The sequence below is a fragment of the Hypanus sabinus genome, chromosome 18 (assembly GCF_030144855.1).
Source record: "Hypanus sabinus isolate sHypSab1 chromosome 18, sHypSab1.hap1, whole genome shotgun sequence".
Classification (NCBI taxonomy): Eukaryota; Metazoa; Chordata; class Chondrichthyes; order Myliobatiformes; family Dasyatidae; genus Hypanus; species Hypanus sabinus.
Window position 1 is genome coordinate 13070105 of NC_082723.1, and position 13641 is coordinate 13083745.

A 13641-nucleotide genomic window follows, 5' to 3' on the forward strand; every position below is an offset into this window, starting at 1 on the left:
TCACAAAGAGTAAGGGTCACAGAACAGATCCCTGAGGCACACCACTGGTCACCAACCTCCATGCAGAATATGACCCGTCAACAACCACACTTTGCCTTCTGTGGGCAAGCCAGTTCTGGATCTACAAAGCAATGTCCCCTTGAATCCCATGCCTCCTTACTTTCACAACAACCTTTGCATGGGGTACCTTATCAAATGCCTTGCTAAAATCCATGTATACGACATCTACGACTCTACCTCCATCAACGTGTTTAGTCACATCCTCAAAAAATTCTATCAGGCTTGTAAGGCAGGAGCTGCCCTTGACAAAGCCATGCTGACTACTCCGAATCATATTACACCTCTCCAAATGTTCATAAATCCTGCCTCTCAGGATCTTCTCCATTAACTTAACAACCACTGAAGTAAGACTTACTGACCTATAATTTCCTGGGCTATCCCTACTCCCTTTATTGAATAAGGGAACAACATCTGCAATTGTTGGAAGAACTCTATTTTTGTATTGTAGTAAATAAAAACATCCCTGAAAAGCTGTTTTATTAACGTTGGTTTAGATATTGACTATGATACAAAACTGAGTGTCAGTGCTCATCATTAAATGGACTGTTACCTCTTTCTGACAGGAACTCATTTTTTGTGTTTTGTCTGAGGGACAGCACTGGTAATGCTGCATACTCTTTCAGTACTGCTCTGGCGCATGGGCTGCGATTGCATGCCCAAACGTCCAAAGTGAAATCTGAACCACAACCTTCCATCTGCAAAGTGAGAGTACTGCACAGCGAAGGCCGATCCATTCCCTCTGCTATCTTTATAAGCAAGGGTTAATACATGTTACTTTTGTAGCCTGTGAAGCATTGAGCAAGGTTAATTGAAGAGAAAATATATGGCCAACTAATTGTCTGATAAGTACTCAAGCAACATTATTCCATGCAACCCTTCAGTATGACAGTGCCAGGCAACTCTAATTAATTAGCAGAATACTATTAGCACATTACAGGTGTACAGTACCAGCTACACGACCAGTCGATAAATCTAGCAGAGTTTGCATTTTCAGTTTATTCTGAGGATGTATTTGGTGAATGCTATTAATCAGGGCCTTTGCAGTATGCTATATTTAAATTCCCCATCCATCTGCAGGATATTAACCATAACACGTCTATAAACTGCAACTACAGTATGACAGGTAGGGCCAAGATATCCTGTAAAGCATTTGTTCAGCCGATAATAATACAAGGTGTTGAATGCACTTGAGTGTAGGAAAGCTTCAGCTGTCCAGGGAGAGGGCCAAATACAATTTACTGTGTTTATTTAATGGGAGGAAACTTGCTTCTTTATGTATGTGTAACCTCAGGGCATCCCAGAGCATCTTACACCCAAAATAATTCTGGATTTCTAGTCATTGTTATCATCAAAACGACTTAAGGTAATGGGAACAATGATGAGGTGGACAGAATAGACAAAGGCATTGTATCAGAGAAATAAGTTGTAAACTTTTATACAGCCTGAAGAGAGTAGAGACAAGTTTAGTACTAACTTTTGAAAAGGAATTTGATAATTACTTAGTAAAAGAAAAGTTTGTAGAGCAAAGGATTAGCTTTATTTGTCACATGTACATCAATACATACAGTGAAATCTGTTGTTTGTATCAAATCAAATCAAATCAGCAATGATTGTGTTGGGGCAACCTACAAGTATTACCATGCTTCTGGCACCAGCAAACAATGGGATTGATAAATGCCTGAAGTTCAACAACTTCTGTCCAATGCAATTTTATTTTATGTATTTATTTAGAGATACAGTGGGGAACAGGCCTTCAGTGTCAACAAGCCACACTGCCCAGCAACCCACCAATTTAACACTAGGTGGGTTAATCACAAGACAATTTGCAGTGACCAACTAACTTGCTATCTAAAATTTTTTTGGACTGTGGGAGGAAACTGGAGCACACAGAGGAAATCCTTGCAGTTCATGGGGAGAACAGACAAACTCCCGACTGACAGCGCTGGAATTGAACTCCAAGTTCCAGAACACACTGAGCTGTAACAACGTCATGATAATCGCTACGCTATAGTGGCGCCCTTGTATCAAAACCTCCCCCACTTAACCCCGCCCCCTTAATTATTATTCATGAGGATTGGGCAATTCGCCAGAAGGAGTAATTAAAACTAATGACAGCGCTTTGCAATGGCTGAGTGACACAAAAACCAAATACTGACCTAACAGTCCAAGCAAAAGGGGCACAACTCAGAAACAGCCCCATGTAAGAGCATCAGAATGAGCGGGAAAATGCGTCACTGCCCCTCTCAGATGGAGAATTGTTGGTTTTCGTTGGTCTTCAATCCCAGGACTGAATTGTACTCCCCACCCCCAAATAGCAATACATTTTGAAAATCCAAAGTTAAAATTAGCCAATAATAAATATGGATAATTAAGAATTCAATATTCATAATTCAGAAAAATGGGACAAGAGTGATTAAAGGCTACTGGGCATTGATTGAATCTGATCTGATTTAGACAAATCTCATTACTACAATTAAGTGCTGCTGATCACTCCTTGAAGTGTTCAACCAACACGACAGCTGGAGTGCCCATTCAAAGTGCAGGGTCCAGTCTGCAGATCTCACAGGACTCTCCTCTCTGTGAATGTTCTCCGCAGACTTTATGTGGCTATCCTGCGTTAACAGAGAAAGGTCAACATCAGGCCAACCACTCTGACTTTCATTGCATTATTTATTTCCATAGTACCTCATAACTTGCAACGTGGCTTATAGGCCAGATGCCAATTGCACTGATCATTAATCATAATACAGGTACAATTCCTCTATCATGGCTTCAACCATAAAATGACCAGGAGTTTAAATCATTCTAACAGATATTTATGCAAAATGGTTACTGGCAGAACACAAAAAGTTATATTTTTTTATTCATTTAAATATCTATTAGTGAATTATTAATCATTCATTAGCATGCCACATCACCTTCCCATACCATTATGAATGTCTTACCTTTGAGCCTGAGTGTGAAGCTACACCCCTAGTTAACGGGTGCTCTGTCACTTTATTCAAGTGACGTCTCATCAGAGTCTACAAGTGAATGTTCAAAGTAAATTTATTATCAAGGTACATATATGTCACCATACACAACCCTGAGATTCATTTTCTTACAGGCAAAATCAATAATAGAATAATAACCAGAATGGAATCAAAGTAAGACCACACAACTGGGCATTCCAATGATAACAAATTGAGCAAATATAAAAAAGAAAGAAAGAATAATAATAATAAATAAATAAGCAATAAATATTGGGAACATGAGATGAAGAGTCGTCAAAATTGAGTCCAGAGGTTGTGGGAACATTTCAATGAAAGGTGAATGAAGTGATTGAAGAGCCTGATGTTTGAGGGGTAATAACTGTTCCTGAACCTAGTGGATACAGGCTCCTGTATCTTCTTCCTGCTGGCAGCAGCATGAAGAGAGCATGTCCTGGCTGGTGGAGGGTCCCTGGATGATGGATGCTGCTTTCCTGCGACAACACTTTAAGTAGATGTGCTCAATGGTTGGGAGGGCTTTAACAGCGATGGACTGGGCCATATCCATTACTTTCTGTAGGATTTTCTGTTCAAGGGCAATAGTGTCCAATATACTCGCCAATCTCCCTTGTACTCTCTCTATAGTATCAACAAAAATGGAAAGAAGGACTGAAGGTTTGAGAAAATATGTTTTGCTGAGAAATTGGTGAGATCATATGTGATGTAATATGTGGAGCTTTAGTCTCCTTACCTAAAACGTCATACTTGTAGAAGAAGAACAACGAAGGCTCAATGGACTTGTACAAGTCAATATACTCGCCACCCCACATCTATAGAAGTTTGTCAAAGTTTTAGATGCCATGTTGAACTTTTGCAAACTCCAAAGGAAGTATAGGCACTGCCTTACTTTCTTCATAATTGCACACACATGCTGGGCCCAGGACAGGTCCTCTGAAATGATAACACCAAGGAATTTCAGCTTGTTGACCCTCTCTACCTCTGATCCTCTGATGAAGGCTAGCTCATGGAACTTTGATTACTTCCTCCTAAAGTCAATAATCAGCTCCTTGGTTTTGCTGACACTAAGTAAGAGGTTGCGGCTTATTTGACCATAAAGATATCAGCATCACCTCACATCCGATCCACAATCCAATATCCAAATTGACATCTTGACTGGTTTTGGACTGTTGAGCTGCCTGCTGATTTGCTCAACACCTTTCCAGTTGATGTAGTTCCCCCTGTCACTGCGCGTACCTACTTGGATAACCGTATTCTTTATACATTTAACAGTTAATAATGCAGCAATATTGACACATTTTGCAATCAAAATAAGATATACACATGTAGAACGAAGAAGATGTGAAAAAAAAAACAAAAGAAGGACCATTTGTGACAAAGTGGTATTGGTTTGGTACGGAAATGAAAACTCAGTGAAGGAATTATGAGTTTGGAAGGTTAATTGAGATGTGATGGAATAGATCACCAGGGACTGTTCCATGCCTTCTGATTGTTTTCTGCAATAACTTCATGTAGACAGACAGCTCCCAATGACCTGGTATTTTGCTGTCCCATCCTACTCACCATGCACATAACAACTATTTGAAAGTGATGTCTAATTCTTTACCAGTTTGCATTCCACCACCGTCACCAACCCTCCAGCCCAAGCTTCTCCCCTCAGGCAGTTATCCAAATTCCTTTCTGGAAATTGGTCTACCACCCTTTCAGACAGCATGTTTCCGACCTTTGCTTTTGATACAAGCTGGGCATGGGACTGACTGGATTGTTCTGGAAGCTGACATAGTGGGGCAATTGGACTTTATTGAAGTCATGAGAAACATGATATGAGGATAAAAATGTTTCCTCATTCCACTCATAGCAACTCTTGCAGAAATGTTTTGAACCCGTGTACTCTAATGACTCACAGTCCAGTTGCCACCCCCACCATACCAGGCCAGAACACACTGGCCAAACTTGGTCTGAAAGTTTGGAATGTGCTTGAGTCCCATTCTGAGCACATCTGACCTGCTCGTTCCCTGGACTGACCGTTGAGTTAATGGACAATATGTAAGCTGCTCATCTGGGGAGAGGAAGATCAGATCTACTTCATACCTAGCACCTCAGCTTTCCTTCAGTTATAGCTGGTATATTGGGGTATTGAGCTCTATGACTGGGGGAGGGGTCACCAAACTTAACCAAAGAGCAAATTTAGTAAAGGTATTTTCCCTTATATCATTTTATGCAGCCCTCCCTCGCATTGATAAGACCCATCGTAAATTGGGGGACTGTTTTGTCGAGCACCTCCACACCATTAAGCACAAGCAGGATGTCAACGTGGCCAAATATTTAAATTCTGTTTCCCATTTCCATTCCAATGTGCCAGTTGATGGCCTGCTCTTGTGCCCAGATAAGGTCACCCTCAGGGTGGATAAGCAACTCCTTGTATTCCATTTGGGTACCCTCTAACCTGATGACATGAATATCGATTTCTTCTTCCAGTAAACAAATTCCAACCCCACCCCCCACTTTCCTACATTCTCCACTCTCACCTTTTAGTTCCTCTCACCTAACTATCAGTTCCCCTGGGCCCCCTCCTCCTTCCCTTTCTCCTATGGTCCACACTCCTCTCCTGTCAGATTCTTTCATCTCTAGACCTTGACCTTTCCCACCCACCTGGCTTCACCTCTCGTCTTCCAGTTAGCCTCTCCCCTCTCCCCACCTTTTTATTCCAGCATCTTTCCCTTTCCTTCTCAGGCCTGAAGAAAGGTCTCTGCCTGTTTATTCTTTTCCGTAGATGCTGCCTGACCTGCTGAGTTCCTTCAGCATTTTGTGTGTGTTGTTTTGGATTTCCAGCATCTTCATATAGCCTCGTGTTTATTGTACACTTCATTTTAAATTCATTCGCAGGATTTCAATGTATTTTAAATAAGACTATTTAAAAAAATTAATAACTTTCTATGTGTTCTTCAAGACATTTGGAAAAGTGCTACCGGGGACATCAAGGCCATCTCCTGACGATGTCTCAGGTTGGTCTGCCTGAGGCATGCTCAGCATTTGTGACCTGCACTGTTTCACCAAATAGGTGGAGCAGCAAAATCCAAGGTCATTGGGACCAGTGTGGCTGCAAGGTGTTATTTGTGGGAAACAATCTCAAGGCATAGAATGATCCCAGTGATCTACCCTATGACATCTCCATTCACCTTCCCAACTCAGGATTCCTTCACCGAACGTTCACTTCCATGCTAAATTAATACCATTTTATCACAAGTGGTCCCTTTTTGTTTTTTACACACTTTCTTTGGTCTACATGTGTGTAATAACTTAATAAAACTATAAGACATAGGAGCAGAATTAGGCTATTCACCCCATCAAATCTTATTTTGATTGCCAATGTCAGTCAAGGTGTGCCAATGACCTGTAAAGAAAAAAAAATAGAAGTATGCAGTATGTGAAAGATAACTATTTCTGGTCATTTCTTTGACCTTGAGATAATTGCACCTCTCCCCGTTCAGTTGGAACATCAGACACCAGGACCAATTAGTGTGCAAATGTTTGTCTGCTTATTTACAGAACTTCAGCGTACAATCGTCAGGCCAAGCTAACAGCCGTATATCACAACTGCATGGAAGAACAACAGAGGTGACTCAGCAGAGAGTCAGGATAAATGCATCATTTTCCATTGGCTTCAGTGGTTTCACAGGGATCAGTGCTCGTGCTTCAATTATTTCGATTCTGTGTTGATGACTTGGATGAAAGGATTGAATGTACTGAAGCCAAGTTTACAGGTGATAGATGGGGGGTTAGCATGCTGTGAGGATTATAACTAAGTTAGGCAGATGGCAGACATGGTATAATGTGAGAAAATATGAGGTAATCCACTTTGGAAGGAGGAATGAAAAGGGAAATTATCATTTTGAATAAGATCACAAGAGTCTTTGTACAAAGTGATTTGGAGGCCCTAGAACAGGAGTTCCCAACCTTTTAAATGCCATGGACCCCTACCATTAACTGAAGGGTTTGTGGACCCCGGGTTGGAATCCTTGCCCGAGAATGTGAAATACAAAAGGTTATCATGCAGACACAGCAAGTAATTAGAAAGGCTAAAAGAATGTGTGCCTTCTTACACTCGGGGTATAGAGTACAGACAGAGGAATGTTTTGTAGTTTTATAGGGCCTGACAAGACTGGCCCTGAATAGTTCTGGTCTCAATACACTCTGATTGATATGCTTGCATTAGAAACAACACGGAGAAGGTTCAATCGCAAACAAGTTTTCCTGCGGGTGCTGGAAATTCAAGCAACGCACATAAAATGCTGGAGGAGCTCAGCAGGCCAGGCAGCATCTATTGGAAAAGAGAACAGTCGATGTTTCGGGCTGTGTCAGAGTTGGAGTTTGCAGAATCCGCACTTTGAAGATTCACTGAGAAGGTTCATCAGCTTGATCCTGTGATGAAGGTTTAATGTGTGAAGAGAACTTGTGCAGCTTGGATCAATGCTCAAGGGCAAATGGACTGATAAAAGGTGGATAGTATACCTGAATTTTCTGAAAATGTCTGACAATGTCCCAGATGAAAGATTAGTGCGCAAGATTAAAGTATAAAGGTTTGGGGTGATAATCAGTACGAACTGTAAATTGATTGTCATGCAGGAAGTAAAGAGACAAAATAAATGAGTCTTTGCAGCATGGTCAGTAATAACTAGTGAGCTCCAACAGTGGTCAGCATTGTGGCCTCAGTTGTTCGTATATCAATCATTTGAATGAGAGACAGAATAATATTAGAAGTTTAATGACAATGCTAAACTAGATAGAATGGTGAATGGGGAGAGGGTGCAAGAGTGGGCAGAATCAGCAGGGCACGAAGTAATGACTGGCAGCCTACTGTGGCAGGAAACACAGAAAGGTGGCATAGCATGCAAATAGTACTAGACTGTGAGATGTTGATGTACAAAGAGACTTGGGCAATCTTTTACATAAGTCACTAAAAGCAAATATGGACGTGCACTTCGAAGCATAAAGGCAAATGGTATGCTGGCCTTTGGAGAACCATAGAAACATTGAAAATCTACAGCGCATTACAGGCCCTTCGGCCCACAATGTTGTGCCGACCATGTAACCTACTCTAGAAACTGCCTGGAATTTCCCTACCGCATAGCCCTCTATTTTACTAAACACCGTTTACCTATATAAGAGTCTTAAAAGATCTTATTGTATCTGCCTCCACCACCGTCACTGGCATGCACCCACCACTCTCTCTGTGAAAAACTTATCCCTGACGTCCCCCTTGTGCCTACTTCCAAGCACCTTAAAACTATGCCCCCTCATGTTAGCCATTGCAGCCCTGGGAAAAAGCCTCTGGCTGTCCTCATGATCAATGCCTCTTATAATCTTATACACCTCTATCAGGTCACCTCTGATCCTTCGTCGCTCCAAGGAGAAAAGGCCAAGCTCACTCAACATATTTTAAGTCATGCTCCCTAAACCAGGCAATATCCTTGTAAATCTCCCTTGTACTCTCTCTATAGTATCAACAAAAATGGAAAGAAGGACAGAAGGTTTGAGAAAATATGTTTTGCTGAGAAATTGGTGAGATCATATGTGATGTAATATGCGGAGCTTTAGTCTCCTTACCTAAAACGTCATACTTGTAGAAGAAGAACAACGAAGGCTCAGTGGACTCATTTATTGGGAAGGAGGACTGATGTATGAACACATGAACATAAGAGGATAGGAGGAACAGTAATACACAGCCCCTCGAGCCTGCCCCGCCATTCAATATCTTTATTGATGATATACACTGGCGTCAAGTCTTCTGTGCCAGTTTCCTATAACACCCAGTTCATTTGCCTTTCATTTGAGAAGAGAATGGGCCAACAAGGTTTGCATTCACCGGGGTCAAGAGAATGAGTGGGATCTAACTGTAATTTACACAATCCTGACAGGGATGGTCAGAGAATATGCAGTGAGGAAGTTTCCCCTGGCTGGGGGTGTGGGGTGGTCTAGAGCAAAATGTCACAGTCTCAGGTTATTGGGTGGGATTTAGAACTGAGGTGAGAATATTCTTCACCTTAAGACAGTGACCCTGTGGAATTGACCAGCACACAAGTTGGGCTATGGAAGTCAAGTTGCTGACTGTATTTAAGAAGAAAAATCCTTTCACTAACATATCAAAGGGTCTGGAGAGAGATCAAGAACATGCTATTGAGATGATTTATCCGGTATGATCATTGATGATAGATCTTTGATGGTGCTGCTATTGTTTCCTTATTTCTCTGCCTTATTAAAACATTTACAATACAGAGAGGGATTTAGAGAGGATGGATGCTGAGAGGGCGATTCCCTGGTAGGGGCACCTAGAACCAGGGAACATAATTTCAGAATAAGGTGTCACCCACTTCAGAGGAGCTGACAAGGTATTTTTTCTCCCAGAGAGTCATGAACCTATGGAATTTTCTACCCCAGTATATTGTGGAGGCAGAATCTTTGAATAATGACAGACCGTAAAATACAAGGAAGTCCAGAAGAATGGAAGTGACATTGAGGCCAAGACCAGATCGGTGATGATCTTATTTAATGGTAGATCTGTTTTGCTTCCCCTACTCCTGCTCCTGTTTCTTGAGCTCTTTGTTCCAAATGATTGTAGGATGTAGGGTGGTATAATGGATGGAGTCTAGTAGCAACAATGATTGGAAAATAGATTACATGGACAAGAAGAGCTTGGATGGGATATGAAGGATAGTGGGAGATAAAAATGGAGAAAGATTAAGGATTAATGTCAATGAGGTCGAGTAACAAAAGCAACAAGGGAGGAAAAGGAACAGGTGAAGTTGAACAATCTTAACAAATTCATGGGCTCCTGCAGTTGTTAATAGTGAAGAAATGAGGCAGTAGACAATGGAAATGACGCCAAATAGTAAAAATCTGTTAAAGATCATATCATAATATCCTTTTCCATTTTTATTTTTTTGCCTCCCAAATTCTCGTGCTTTAGCTGCTCTTGCAAAAATGTGGATTGCTTCATAACAATACTCAACTGTCAGAGCTCACTGTAGGCAGGTTCACTTTGGGTTTTTAAGGTAACCAGCTAATCTGAATATCAAATTCCTCTGTAATACTGCTGCTCCAAAATGTAACTCATACCACTTCAAAATGCTGATGGCTTTACAATTGACTTTTTCATAGAAAGACCCCAAGTTGGTGAAGGACTTCAAAATGCTGCCATTCTGTTATCTACTTTTAATCCGTGCATCAAAATCAATGTCAAAGTTGAGTTTATTGTCATCTACACAGGTGCAATGCAAAACCTCACAAACAGAAGCACCAGGTAAGACCATAAGATTTTTGACTCCCTGATTAATCTAGAACCTATCAGCCTCCTCCTTAAATATACCTAACGACTTGGCCTGTATAGCCGACTATGGCAAAGAACTCCACAGATTCATCACTTTCTGGCTAAATAAATTTTTCTTCATCTCTGTTCTAAATGGACATCCCTCAGTCAGAAGCAGAATCCTCTGGTCATAAGACTCCCCCATTACAGGATACAGGCATTCACAACTAAAACATAAACTAAACATAAATTATACATAATTTTACAAGAAACACACATTTAGAATGAAAACAAACCAAATCCATTTCAGTGGAAAGGGTTTTGCTAAACTTCAGTGTAAGGAGTTTGCTAGTTGGTTCAAGAACTGAATCATTGAAGGCAAGTGGCTGTTCTTGGACCTGATGGTACGGGACTTTGGGCTTCTGTACCTCTTACCCAATGATAGCTATGAAAAGTTGGTATAACCCAGATGGTGGAGATCTTTGATGATGGATACTACCTACTTGAGGTAGCATCTTCTGTAGGTACTACCGATGGTGGGGAGGGAGGTGCCTGTGACGTGCTGGGCAGAATCCACTCCTCTCTGCAGCTTCTTACATTCCTGCACGTTAAAATTGCCATACCAGAGCATGATGCAGCCAGTCAGCATCCGCTGTAGATGTTTGTTAGAGTGTTTTATGACAAGTTAAACCCCCTAAACCTCCTAAGAAAGTAAACACGTTGGTGTGCTTTCCTTTTGATTGCATCCATGTGGTGGGCCAGGACACGTCATCTATCTGTTAGCACCCAGGAATTTAAAGCTTTCTCCTCTGCCAACCCTTCCAAAGTAGACTGATGCTTGTTCATCCTCTTTCCTCTACCTGAAGTCAACAATGAGCTCTTTTAGTTCTGTTGATGTTGAGCAAGACGTTGTTGTTGCTGCACCACTTAACCAGGTGTCATATCTCATGCCGGGAGGTTGACTCATGGGGGTGGGGGTAGCAGAGAATCTCACAACACCTAGACAAGCACTAGAATTGCTATGGTAGAGAGGCCTATGGATCAGGTATGGATAAAAGGAATTAGTGTAGATGGGGGTATGATGTCAGCAATGCCATGGCAACCTGGAGTGGTTGTTTCTGTATTGTACAATACAATAACTGTTGTAATGTTTCACAATAGCAGCTTTCGTGATGGAATTTCTGTCAAATCTGAGTTAGCACTGCCTCTTATCAATAACTAATCGTCTTTTGACCATGTGACTTTAAAGAAAAGAGAATATCTTCAAGAATGTAGAAAATACAGTTGAATTGAGATGGCTGTAAGGTTCTTGTAAGATCAAAACACATTAAAATAATAATTAGACATCTGGTAACATATATAAACCAGAATAACAAACATAACCAAATTGTACAATAGTTTGAGGTTAAATGTAAGTGTCTAATATTCTTAGACTTTTGTTCAAAGGTTGAGTGTCTGTCCTGGTTCCTCCTAATCTCAATAGCTGCCGATTTAAAGTCACTGCTCCTCTCTCCTTCCTTCTGCAAGTCACTACAGTGGAATTAAAAAGTAGGAGGGGTGCAAACAGGGCTGGGAACTCACACTTGCATCGCAAGACTACAAAATTCAGATTATTGTGGTTGCAAAATAAAAGATACAGTTACTACTCAGAGACAGATTGAAAATCTGGAGTAACATAAACAGACCAAATAACATGATGCTCTTATTAAAGAAACTCCAAAAAATGGAGGCTGTTGATAAAATGTATGAATATACCTGGTACTATTAATATTGTAGAATTTATTGACAGTATAAATGATATTATTCATAGCTGTCAGGCAGAGTACATTGTTAGGCATATGTTTATGAGAAAAAAATGAAGGACAGCTCTTGAAGCTATTTCAATATATTGAGATTTTCCATCAGCAGAATTGGAGAGGGATAAAAATAGGAAAGACTGCGCTAAGCAAGGCACTTGACAGCTCAGTAATGACATCTCCAAATTTTTGTTCACCTGCTGTACAGGAACGAAAACATGTTATTCGTACTTCACACTTTGTTTCATAATGGCCACTGTTGGAGTTCAGTCGCCAACCATCTTGCAATTCACCCAAGTAACCAGTTGCTGTGCTTCAGTGGGCTACTGGAAAATGGAGTGTAGCAGCCTTGTCTTCTCTAGTAACTACTGAGAGCACTTTTAGCCAGGATCCATGGGGAACAATGAAAATATTGAGGAAATACTGCTAGTTATTTTTCTTCCTTCAATAAATCAGAAATATTATTACAACTGTAGCACCTATATAATTTTGATGGGTGGCAGGTGTGGAGATACGTCTCCACCAAAGGAAGTGTAAGGCACTTCTTGCCTGCAAGGCCAAGGTGAGCACCCGCGTACCCTTCCCCCTACCGGATCAGGGTCACGTGAAGCCACGGAAGCAGATGGTGGATGTTCGTATCAGCAGCTGGTGCATGTCACAAGTCCTGGTTTTGCGACCACTGATACCAGCAGACGATTGCTGAAGAGCACTGACAATGGCTGGGGTTACAGTCTTGTAAAGACACTGCCCAGAAGAAAGCAATGGTAAACCACTTCTGTAGAAAAGAGATTGCCAAGAACAATCATGGTCATGGATCACTCATGACATATGACACGGCAAAGAATGATGGTGATGATGATATAATTTTGGTCATCTTAAAAAATAGCATTGTTGGTTTCTAATTCTGAATTATCAGCCTCAGTCATAATCAGGGTTTAATCTATACTGCTTGGCATCAAGCTGTATGGTACCACAAAGGGAGACTAGAACAGAGAAATCTCTCTGACTCTTCTGAGTACAGAAATCATTGCACTTGATTCTTATTGTGAGCAGAACAATTTTACTAAATCAGGACTGAAAATTTATATAGAATGACTGTGTGTTTGAGGGGTGGGTGAGTGGGAAAGGGGCTTGCTTTTATGTTGTTTTATTCTGTTGTAACACGCACAAAACATAGAAACATAGAAAATAGGTGTTGGAGTAGGCCATTTGGCCCTTTGAGCCTGCACTGCCATTCAGTATGATCATGGCTGATCATCCAACTCAGAACCCTGTACCTGCTTTCTCTCCATACCCCCTGATCCCTTTAGCCACAAGGGCCATATCTAACTTCCTCTTAAATATAGCCCAATGAACCGGCCTCAACTGTTTCCTGTGGCAGAGAATTCCACAGATTCACCACTCTCTGTGTGAAGAAGTTTTTCCTCATCTCGGTCCTAAAAGGCTTCCCCTTTATCCTTAAGCTGTGACCCCTCGTTCTGGACTTCCCCAA